This window comes from Triticum dicoccoides, chromosome 7B, assembly GCF_002162155.2.
Source record: "Triticum dicoccoides isolate Atlit2015 ecotype Zavitan chromosome 7B, WEW_v2.0, whole genome shotgun sequence".
NCBI lineage: Eukaryota > Viridiplantae > Streptophyta > Magnoliopsida > Poales > Poaceae > Triticum > Triticum dicoccoides.
In genome coordinates, this window is record NC_041393.1 from 542,531,290 (window position 1) to 542,543,552 (window position 12,263).

The 12,263-nt window shown below is 42.6% G+C and overlaps 1 pseudogene; it reads left to right on the forward strand.

The window, feature by feature from the left end:
- The first annotated feature begins 833 nt into the window (after window positions 1-833).
- LOC119335392 lies at window positions 834-1,454 on the forward strand (annotated as a pseudogene).
- Window positions 1,455-12,263: the final 10,809 nt, after the last annotated feature.

Consider the following 12,263-nt stretch of genomic DNA (forward strand, 5'->3'; position numbering starts at 1 on the left):
CCATTAGAGGGCAAGCGATGGCGGATTTTCTAGCAGCACATCATACATATTTCTACAGTAAAAAAAATATTTCCATGGATGGGATTGCACGTAGTCCATTCCACCTTTATCTATCTAGGTTATCCTTCTTTCTTAACAAAGCAGAATGTGATGATTGATCCCTCTATTATGGGATTTATGTTTATACCAAAGCCTCTACTTTAGATATTTACGCTGATGAAGGAAAGCCTTGTTAAAGACTACTACTTTGGACTTCCTTTTTCGTACTCTTCTTTCATCCTCCTTACCAGAACGCTTTTCCTGGTTCAGAAGAATAAGATACTGAAATTGTGGCTTCCATATGGAAAATGCCTTCGTCTTGAAGCTACCAATGCACATCAGGGTGAAATCATTGTCAATTAATTGTTAGATTCCCCATATCACCCATAGCCACCCAAATCTTTTTTTGCCTCAAACTCTGCTGCCCTATCACTCCTCGATAAGTGTACTTACTCAGGTTGTGCACTTGGCTGAGCGAGATCTTCCCCTTTGGCATGAGAACCGCCTACCTACGCTAACGTAACTAATGCAGATGGCGGAAGTTAGTAGTTCTCCTATGCCAACATGAACACAAACGAAATCATCGAATTTCGTATAGAAAGAAAAGGAACCACTTCTATTCTCTTTTCTTAAGTATAAGAGGGATAAGTACTTATTCCTGGCCGGCGGTATCATTGCTGCTCCCCGCCTAATGCGGATCATTGTGCAATGCTTATGTGAAATCTCAATCCAAAACTTCTTCATTTCGTTGGAAAAACCAACGCCGACGTCAAGATCAGTCTCCTTTTCTTTCAAAAGTGAGCGAGCAGAGCTGAAAAAGATGGAGTTACCTGGAGATGAGATTTCTTTCTACGGATATGAAGGATAGAAATATGCTATTTGCTGCTATTCCATCTATTTGTGCATCAAGTCCGAAGAAGATCTCAATCTATAATGAAGAAATGATAGTAGCTCGTTGTTTTATAGGCTTTCTCATATTCAGTCGGAAGAGTTTAGGTAAGACTTTCAAAGAAACTCTCGACGGGAGAATCGAGTCTATTTAGGAAGAATTGCAGCAATTCTTCAATCCTAACGAAGTAATTCCGGAGGAATCCAATGAACAATAATGATTACTTAGGATCAGCTTGCGAATTTGCAGCACCGTAGTAGAATCATTACCAACGGCACGCTGTGTGCCTAAGTGCGAAAAGACACTGCAAGCTTTGTTATGCCGAAACCTAAATGTAAAGTCAGCAACACTTCTAAATGCCACTTCTTCCCGCCGCATCCATCTTCAGGATGATATAGTCACAGGTTTTCACTTTTCAGTGAGTGAAAGATTTGTATCCGGGTCTACGATCAAAGCTTGTACCATAGACCTAATTCGAGAAGGCTTGATAGTCTTAAGAAAGGTGAGGGTGGGGGGTTCTATTTAGGAAGAATAAGAAGAATCTCATTCATGTGTTCATGCTAACAGAAGAGCGGATCCAATACACATAAAACTTTTTTTCAGGAAATTCCTAATGTAAATGATGAATTTGGGATGTCATGCCCCACAAGTTAGTTGCCCAAGCGCCCCCTAGGAGGGCAGTCTACCACAAGATAGAGTTTGAGCTTGGAGCCAAAGCCCCAACCCCTCCATTTTGGGTTTTTATCTGGAAAGAATTTCAGGAAGTCATATCGGCCAGATAAACCTCTGACGGCTCCATATTGATTTTTCCCCAGTTTTCTTTTAGAAGAAGCGGGAGCCATTTTGCATTGAAACTCGGTATCAGCAGAGTCATCTCCTGAGAAAGACTTCTTTATTATTTATACAAGATTTAAGAGAACATAGTGAAGCCCTCAAAGCGCTAACAAAGTCGTAAGTAGAGAAGTTTTCCAAAAGGATACCTCGTTTTTCCATTAAGTGTGCGTTGTCTGATGAAGAATAACGGGGGAGCCAACTCAATAACCTAGTGGAGGAACCGTCCGGACTTGAAACAGCGGATGCAGCCCTTGCATTTCGTTCTTTTGTTCTTTACTCTATTTTCGCTTTGGCACTCACTTCCTTTGGAATAAGGGCATTTTTCTTCTCTACTCGTTCCGTTGACCATCAAACAGTTTCTTAATTATGTTATGTCAAATGATGGGAAAAAGGAAGGAGTAATCAAAAAAGACTCGAACTACCCGATCCGTTGAAATACGATACGAAGGAAACGGACTTCAATCCCTCATTCTTATTGTTTGTTCTTATGATCCCCTTGTTTCTAACTCGCTTAATTCGGAAGAGGAAAATGACAGCAGCTAAAGTGAGAAATAAACAACTGCTCGGAAAGCTTTGGTTTGAGCGTTGGTTTTGATGACAGTAAAGAAAGCTCGCCCAAAAGACGTACGTGGAACCAATGATACCAAAAAAAGAATCAAATATGAGGAGAACTGGGTGCATTGGTAAACGGCTCCGACATAGCTTGTACGACTTCTGAATCCTATTAATGGCACTCTCCGAATAAATAAGTAGATATGGGCGGACTACATACACGTGCTCTCCGAGTAGGGAAAGTGAGAAATCTACGGTCTTCCATCCGCGGATGTGACAAATCCAATCCAATTTGGTCTTGTCCCGTGGCTCGGACCCGGTCGCGTAAATGCAGCTACCACTACGACAGGATACTCTAGTTATTTACTCTGTTTCAATCCCTATTTGGCCATTCAACAGTAGCGTACGGCCTTTGGAAAGCATCTCTTCCTAGAGGGGACTCCTGCTTGTGATCTTCTTCCTTGGGTCGGAGAAAATAGAACTTACCAATTGGAAATGGAAATGTCGAATGAATTGAACCAAACTACAGAAACTGTGGTTGAGCTTGCCTGTCATCAACGAAGGATGGTTGTGAAGTTGGTGGAAGAAAGCAAACCAATGAATGCAGCTAGTCACCCCGAAAGGCGAGCCCATGTCTTTTGAGAAACTGACACAACCTGTTGTGTTGACTTATCTTATACTAAGGGTCTGTCCCAGCCAACAAGGGATTTCTCATAATTCTAGGATGAAACAACATCATATCTCAGCTTGATTATGAGAGAGATTGAAGTGAAAGAACCCGGTTTCAGAGCGTGGAAACGGAAAAGAATGAGGTGAAAGGGCCGACCCATGCGGCCCACTTAGAATGTGCTTTGACTTCCCCAGGTTGTACAATAGCACTATTTTCTGGACCCAAGTTCGAAAGGATTAGGGCACTGGATTGAAGAATAGCTCAGTCCGATAGAAACTTAGGTTGGGCTAGTGGAGGGATGAGTGGAGCTTCTGTATGACATGTACTGGTGTTTCATTAGTCCCTTGATCGGGTACCCGAAGCTCGCTTTGAGGAAGCATTGCCATTTGGTTCTTCCTTCTTTCACGTCCATCCACGAATGATTTGAGAATTCTTTTCATCATTGTTTGGATCGCAGACTTGATCGCAGACTCGTTTTCTGTTTGTTTTCATGTGTGCATACACTCAGCCTAATTTAGTAAGTGTGAAGTGGAAGGGCGAGTACGGGTGAAAGCCCACTACCTTCCGGATAAAAGATATGCTCGATTTATAGATAGCTTTGCTTCACTATATAGCGTGGGACGAATTGATAAGCTCTGAATGCAGGAAGGGAAACGTTAGAGCTTTCTTCGCTTATCTTCCCAAGCAGACCATATGATTCTCATTATTCTATTTCTCTGTCTTTCCAACCAGCATTCCCGCTTATTCTGATTGGAGTGATGTGTGGTACCGGGGATAATGCAATTGATGGTGCTTGTGGCCCCACGGAATGACCGTATAAAAGGAAATAGGCAGCAAGGGAGTTGGGTAGACTAAAGATACTGCCTTTAGCGCTCTGCGGCCTTTTTTTGAAGTCGAGTCGCAAGGAAAGATCGATAGGATTTGGTCCATTTGGTGTCCTTCCAGACGGAGAAGCGAGAACCCTTTCTGCTTTGACCGCTTGCCCTCCTGGCAAAGATGTGGGAAAAGGTCTCAGTTGCGGAATCAAATATGAATGAAGTTAGAACAATCAGCGTAAGCTCTTTCTCTAGGGCCACTATCAATAATGACAAGAACTCTTACCAACTAGCTTAACGCATCCGGCCTCCTTCTCCTTCATACCCCTAGCGGATATGAATAATAGGAAGAAACAGGTCCTTTCTAAAGGCGGGCATTAGACCAGAGTTTCATTAGCCGGAGAAGATCGATAAAGCTTAGAACTTGCTCGTTTGCAAGAGGAGGCGGTGGTATGACTCCATCCGTTGAACAAGCATTTTGTGCCACCTGTTCGGCGTCCACATCCACTACCATTTTCTGATCCCAGTATCTATAGCAAAATCGCTATTTGCCTCACTCTATAGAAGGCCTCCCGTATGTAAGATCACCAACCAAGTTCCTTTCTTCTTTTGTTTGTGCCATCTTTACCAACTTCTACTTCTTGGCTGGCTTGATGCTTACAGGTCTTGCCTCTGCTGATACTGGTCATGGGGACAAGAACTCCATGGGAAGAGAGCAGATACCAATCCTAAACAACCCTTAGAATGGCCTCATCCAAACGGATGATTGTCATTGATAAGACGGGCAGGTGGTATGTTGATACTGAGCCGCTTCCCCTGTAGTTGTTAGCTCATTCTTGACAAATCCGATCGGGTCTTCATAATATGGAGTAAAAGGATTCGAACCTTTGCATGCCGATACCAAAAACCGATGCCTTACCACTTGGCTATACTCCAAACAAACGGTAGGTTCCTGGAGAACCGTGGAAACTAGTTAGTTCAAATCGAACTCAAAAGCAATGCGCATTATCTACGCCTTTTTTTGATTCACCAAGACCCGCTAAAGGATGATACAAACGAATAGTGGGAGTTCTTTCTGACGAATATAAATGGAGGAAATATCCCTAGTACCTTTGTCCTCTGCAAAGATCATAAGATCAGATGGAGTTGGATTGCTTTCTCGCATCTACTAGACTAGAGATCAGAGTCAGGGGAGCTCCCTTAAGTGAGCCTAAGTAAGTAGTGTGGTTCGAGCAGATCAGTCACTGATGAGTTCTGCTTTCCTCGCAGAGTTGGTTTTAGCCGGAACCGCACTCTTGCCTTCTTCTTGTGCCCCTTGATTATTGATCTGAATTCAAGTTAGATTAGAGAATACCGGTGCCTTTTGATCCACCCTTAGGTTTGAAAACTGTGGAGGTTCAGTTACAAAATGCAGTTTATGAGGCTGCTTTGTATGCCAGTGTGCAGGAAGGAGAGTTGGAAGATATACCTAGATCCCCCAATAGAGAAAAGAGCAAGCGGGTTACCTACTCTTGTGGTGGATGGTGGCACTAGAAGTTGATGCTTTTTATGGACGGACATAGAAATTCTATTTCCAATAGAGCTGCAAACGCTACTGTAAGCCGAAGACAAATGTTGGCCAAAAGTAAGCAAAGCAGGAGAGGCGTCGTTTCCTTCCGTTGGTCAACCAACAGGTCTCCTCACTCTAGCATTTCTTCTTTGTTCGGTTGCAAGGCAGGGAAATGGAGGATTTGTTTCTGCTCTGTCCTTTACCGCATCGATGGATTCCATTTCAGTGGATAGAGCTCAACCTGTTTCCATCGTCATTTCAATCACAATTCACTTGGTAGGTAGACACTTGTACCGACCTCCATAGTGGCACTTTGACCTTTTCTCAACAACATCTACTTCTAATCTGCTTGAACGGCCCTCTTGTCATTTGACCTAGAATTGAACGATGACACCCACCAACATCTTCCAACACAGGATCTCCCTTACAGGGCCGTCCTTCTCTCTTTCTTACCAAGAACATCGGGGGTCTGTTCTCTGAACGAGTCAGCACCAGCCCCGTTACCAATACGGGGATCTCGGCCATGAGAACTTGTAGAACTTGTCTCTTCAATTGCATCCCCCCTAGGCCGACCAGCTAAGTAGGACCCACTTAGAAAAACAGGTCTATAGGGCGCTAGGGAAGGGGTATAGAATGGTACTTGAATCTATCTATAGACATAGGATCCCCCAGCCACTGGAATCCATTGGTTTCTGTCTCAATTCGTCATTTGAACTGAAACTAACCACGAAGGGAAAAGAAAAGAAGGATTCTAGTTTGCCACTACTTGGAGTCAACTTGGACTTTCGGAGGAGAAAACCATTTCCATTAATATATGACTCAGTCATAGCCAAGAGATCATCATTCTAATAACAAGGATCTAGTTTATATATCTCGAATTGGGTTCCATAAGATGCCAAAATAGTGGAAGTATCATCACGTCTACCTAAAGCAAATTGTTTCTATAGATTGAGAAATGGTTTCTATAGAATGAGATATAGTCGAATGTACCTTTAATACTTCACGTGCATTCTTCGCTTATAAATTTAGCCAAGATCCAAACATCTCAATCTCTTCATACGTTCTTCCTGTTGAACTCTTCTTTTCGCTCAACAAATGCAAGTTTGTCAGGGTTTGGTTACTAGTTTTCTTGGAAGGGTTTTCTCCCTTGATCTTTTCCCTTGTTTTATGATTGGAATGAAAGTAGGATTGTTTATCCAATCCAAACTATTTATTGAGGGAAAGTAAGATCAATAGTTGGCCCTATTGTCTGTGCTCTATTCTGTTAAGGATTTCTGTATTGGAAACATAGGCATCCTGCTATCCCCTGCTCTAGTTTCAGTTCAGTCATAAACCTATTGCCCGGGTCCTTTGATACTTGATTTCCTGGGTCAACGGTACCTAGATTCCCCTTTGGCTGCATCTTACCTTGGATTTCTGATTGGAATACAGATTGGATAAACAAGAGGAACTTGGAAAAGAGGGTTGGCCAAAGCATAACGATAGTGCATTCAATCGATTCCACTCTAGTTTTTCATATCTTTTCCCTCAATAAATAGTTTATATATGAAAGAAAGTGCCAACTTATTGTTCTTGGAATGCTGATTTCCATGGATTTCTTCTTGGCATATCCCCCCTGATTTGATGACCTGGCTAAAACACCTATTCCTTTTTTCTGGAATTGCTGCCGAAAGCCTGTTTGCAGCATCCATAGCAATACGTGTTAGTACTCAATTTCTTTGATTTTCATTTGATGAAGTGAAGACACTTATCTATATACCATTTATAGAGTGGTAGAGTAATCTTGCAATGCGGCATGAATTGGATGACTTAATAGTTTTCTGCAGTTTAGTACTAACATGCCTGTGTAGTGAACTAACTACCTTGGGAAGCAGCAAATATGCCCCCAATCACGCTACCTATGTGAACAAATTCTAAAACTTTGCATAAGCAGCTTAATTAAGTAGAGAAACCTAATCGATAGCCTACTACTTATACTTCTTACTTTCACTTTGATTTATACTTTGACTTTCGATACCTCTCCCCTAGTGTACTCGAGAGCTTGAAGGGGAAGACAGACTAGAAGACTTCCACACCATAACTTCCTTCCTTGGCTGACTGCCTGGCCTTCAAGAAACTCGAAAAACTGTAATAACTCACTTCACTATGATAACTATCTTTCGAACAGGACTACTACTTAAAGGCTAAAAAGACCTACCGCGACTGGCTCACTTGCTTGAAGGACTAATGAAAACACGTCGAACTAGCTAAAAGGATGTAAGCTAACAGTGAAACTCAAACAAAAACGGATGCTGACTCCAATATAGATATTGAGGATTTTCTACAAGTCGCCGCCTCACCCTGCTTGCTTACTTCCCACATGCTTGCTTAACTCACTATCTTTTGGGGTAATACACTGTATAGATAGGAAAGAGATAAATGAAAAAAAAGAAGATAGAAACGAATTGATAGAGTCAGATGATGTCACTAGCTTCAATGAAAGGACTAACGAGAACTTTGAAAGTTCTTCCTATCAGCATTAGTCAGCTTTCGAGTCCTTCAAGCGAGTGCCGCAGGGAAAGGAAGAGTATTTCATCATGGCCATTTATTAGGACTACTTGGATAAGTTAGGACAGTTTCTCTAAGGCCAGCTGTTGAGTTAGTCGGTTCATAGGTTGTCGTAAAATATGGGTGTAGGAAGCCTGGACTCTGATTACCGATTATGAAAGCGAGGACTCTTTTTCTCTCTCCCCATTAACGAAAAACTATCTTAACCTCCTTCAGCAAGTTCATTATCTACAAGTAAGTTAGAGAATTCCTGTTGTCAAGCTAGTTATCTTATACAAGACTTTTCTATAAGGCCTGCAAGCAGGTTCAGGTGGAAGCAGGAAAGTAACACCACCTGGTTTTAGACCGGGTGTAACTCTTTCTCTTTTGCCCTTTATGTCAGCCTGTTCCCTAAGTAGGATAAGTTCATTGTGTTATTACAGGTAGTATTGCTCTCAAAGCTAGGAAGGAAAGGTAAGGAGCAAGCTTATTTACTAAGATCCTAGCGAGTGGAATACTTTGAACGAGCAGGGGAGCGAGCGGAGTACTTTACGCAAGTAGTGGTTTACCAGGAACTCGTATAAGAGCTAGTCATATAGTCCTTGAAGCATTATTCCTTTTATCGATAGTGCTGTTAGCAAGGAGTTTGAAGCTTGAGTACTTTCAGCTTTCCTGTTTTAGCTAGGAATGAAGTTGGTTCAGAGGTGTCAAGTAGAGAGGTTAGATCTTCTCTTCCTTCTCATACTGTGAGTAATATCTCTACTACACTTTCCACTTTATGTTGATCAGTTTGAGCATGAGCAGCTCGTTCAGGAGCAGGCGCCCGTGGAACTCTTGTTTTGAGGAAGCAATGAACATTGTCTTTTTCCATTCTCAATAAATGAGGAAGGAGGGGTGAGGTCCTCACTTGCGAGTGAGTCAAGGCTTTCTTTTATAATACATCCTACCCGATTTTGGTTGACGATTGCGTTCTATTCCAATTATTCACTTGTTTTTCTTGTCACTGTGGCGAGACCAGATGAGAGAGAGAACTATTTTCCATTTCCAGACAGACCCCGAGCCGAGGTTGGAACAATTCTTTATTTTCTTGTTGGCTCCTTCTTTATTATTTATTCCAAGTTTTTCTCTTCCATTCGGTTCATTAGCTTTATGAAAAATAGAAGTTGCGGAAATGCTCGCTTCTAAAAGGCTTAAAGGCTCTGATCAAGGCAATGAACATTTTGTACTTGGAAACTAATAAGAAAGGAATTCAAATCATAGTTCAATACAGACTTTTTCTCTTTTAAGAAGGGTGAAACTTTCCTTCCAATACTTGTGCGCTCTACCCATCTCTACTGAACAAACCCACTACACATCGAGTGGCAGGGTATGTGTGTAGGCCTTTTCAAGGACATTCGGAACAACATGTCGATAAATTTCTATAGAAAGTGGGGCTAGATCGAGAGTTCTGACCTTTTCGTGGGTTGGGTGATCTTCAAACTCTTGTTTTTCTAGCGAAAGAACGCCCTTCTGAGCGATGATCTCCTACAAGCGAGTATAGTAAGGTTGACTTCAATTCAGACAGAAATGTCACTGGTCAGCTCCTTAGCGTGACAATTAACACCACTTTCTTATTACCTAAGAGATTAGATAAGGGAAGAAGGCAGGCCAAAACTTATAGATTCGGAGATCGTACTTCTAACGCTTTGCCTGAGTCAGTCCTACGACCCCTTCCGACTGAGACACGAATCCTAGCCTATCCGAGTCGCAGAATGAAGGGCTCTTCAGAAGGCGCCACCCAAGTCTCCTTTGATACTTCGGAGTCAGGAATTTTTTTCTAAGGAAGGCGGATTTTCTGCGTTCCGCAGCACGAACAGGGTGTATAGAAGATCGATGTGCCATCTTTCTAACCACCTTCATTTGTTGTATGATCAGTAGGGAAGGGAGCCTTTGATAAAGGGACCCCCAACCAAGAAATCTACTATCTCAGAGCGACAGTCAAGCTCGTATCGCGGAACTAGAACATTTCTTTGATTGATAGGTCAGATAGGAAGCAGGCAAGCAAACCAAGTTATAGGTTTGGAAGTTAGAAGTCGGAAAGGTTGTCCTGTGACTACCTTTGAAGTCTTTGGGTAGGACATCAGGCTAAGGTCTTATGATGAGCCACGCGCATATGAGGTTTACTGCATCCCTAAAGCTCTGTCCCCTATCCTACCACTAGATCTCCTATGCCGGAACATGAACAGAGAAAGCTGCGAGTGTAGTCTTAGGAACGAACCCGGGGTTGCTCTCGCAAAAAGATTGTACTAAAGAAAGCTAGAAAGCTCAATTCCAAGCTTTAGACCTCTGGTCCACGGGTCGGTGAACGATTGGGTTTTGGGAAATAGAGAACATGGACTCGATTGAACAAAGGTGGCACCGAAATGAATAGCCCACTTGTTTCGGGCAAGAATGAATGGGACTAATCAACTCGAGTTACCGAGCGACCTCCACTCTTCGACTCGAGCTTTCGCTTCTGCTTTTCTCTTGTTTTGATTTATTAGCTTTTTAGGGAAAGAAGAGGGTCTGAAATACAACTATGTCTACGAGTGCCGCGAATGAACCTTCGGTTCTTCCCAAGAACAAGGAGACACGAACTAAATAACTCGTATCAGGCTACGGGAATAGTGAACGGGAAGAAGGAACTAGTGAGGCTTTCGTTGGTCAAACAATATGCCCTCCTCACTTAAGGAGAGTGAAGGTCATGACTTATTGAAGCAGAACGTCAATTGGCCAAGAGAAGGGGAACTCCTTTCGTCGGTAACTATTGAATTGCATATCTAACAGTGGAGCGAAGCGGAACGTTGAACGGGAAACTCGTGTCCTCGGTTATCCAGTTTCCCTCCTTTCTGTTTCGACAAAGAAAACGTTTAGGTATCGGTAATAGGATTCCCACTATGATTTGCATAAAAAGATAGATTCTATAATAATCCATAAATAATATATAGAATCAGGCTCCGTAATCAAGTGCTCGCTGTGAGAAAAAGATCTACAGGCATGTACCCATTTCTCCCTGCAAAATAAGTTTGAACCCGAGTGAGTATGGACCATACGCTCATCTTTCTTCTCAATCTACACCTCGTTCCGCGAGAGACCTATCCTCGTTTCAAAATAAAGGACCGTAGTGAGGATCGATCCCGGATAAGCGAGTCAGTGTAGGGATAGAGGCTGATGATTCTAAAGGTGATTTCTAACTACAAGATGACTTTATTTGAAAACGGAATCCAAATATCAACAAAAAGATGAATGAAAAGTCTTGTCAATATGAATTGATCTTCAACCCAATGACAATGCTTCGATTTCGATCTTTACTTCTTTCAAGTCATCTTTAGTCAGGGGTGTTTGGAATTTTAGCCTCTTAAAAAGACTATTTTTAGTCAGACTAAAATAAGTCCCTTGAATCCAAGCATCCTCTGAGGTGTATGGTTAGTGACCTGTAGCCGGCTGTAGATAGCATGGGAAGTTGCGTGATATGACCAGTAATCAAGGAATTCCGTCCTTTCCCTCTAATAATGAAATTAACGCCCAGGCAGGCGGCTAGACACTCGTTTTTGGTCGGCTGGGACAAGAAGCCTGGCCTAGATGGAGCTAATCATGGCATTAGTCACAGGCTACAGTGGCAGATGCTCAAGCGCTAGTTTTTTATCGCCTGCGTCTGGAAGCCTGGCCTGGACTAGGGAGCTTCTTAAGACGTCAACCAAACAATGTCCTGGTAGGTTCCAGGAAGGTAGCAGGCCAGGCGTGCAGCCACCAGGACAAGAACCAAACATGCTTTTAGGGTCAGTTTGGTTGGCGTACACACCATTACATGCCTGGTCTGGATGATGCCTGAAGTTAACCTGATAGTTGTTTGGTTTCTATCCTGAGATAAAATATGCTTGCCTGGCCTGGCTGCCCCTCCCGTGTGATTAGCCTTGTGAAGATAACTAAAATAGTATCCTTAGCCCAGGGCGGAAGTGGAACCAGACGTCTGGATGGCTCCCCGGCATGCAAATTTGTGGTTCCGTTCAAACAACAGAAGGTAAACATGATGTGACATATTCTAATACTCTAACCAGATCCTGGTACGAACCAAACAACGCTAGCCTGGTCAAGCAAAAAGGTAGCACATTCCCAGGCTGAGTCCATGCACTCAATTTTTTCAGGCACATTATGGTGGGGACATGAACCCAAAACGCCCTTAGGCTAGTCATAGTGGGGAGCAACTTAGATTAGTAACATACATATGTTAATAGTCCATGTTACCACGTTCATAATGGGAAGTGTCATAGGTGTAGTAATATGCATATCTTCATTTATTGCTTTGTAGACTCATTTTGTATTGGAAATCGCTATGTGATGGTAACATATTATGTTACTACTATATTTGTC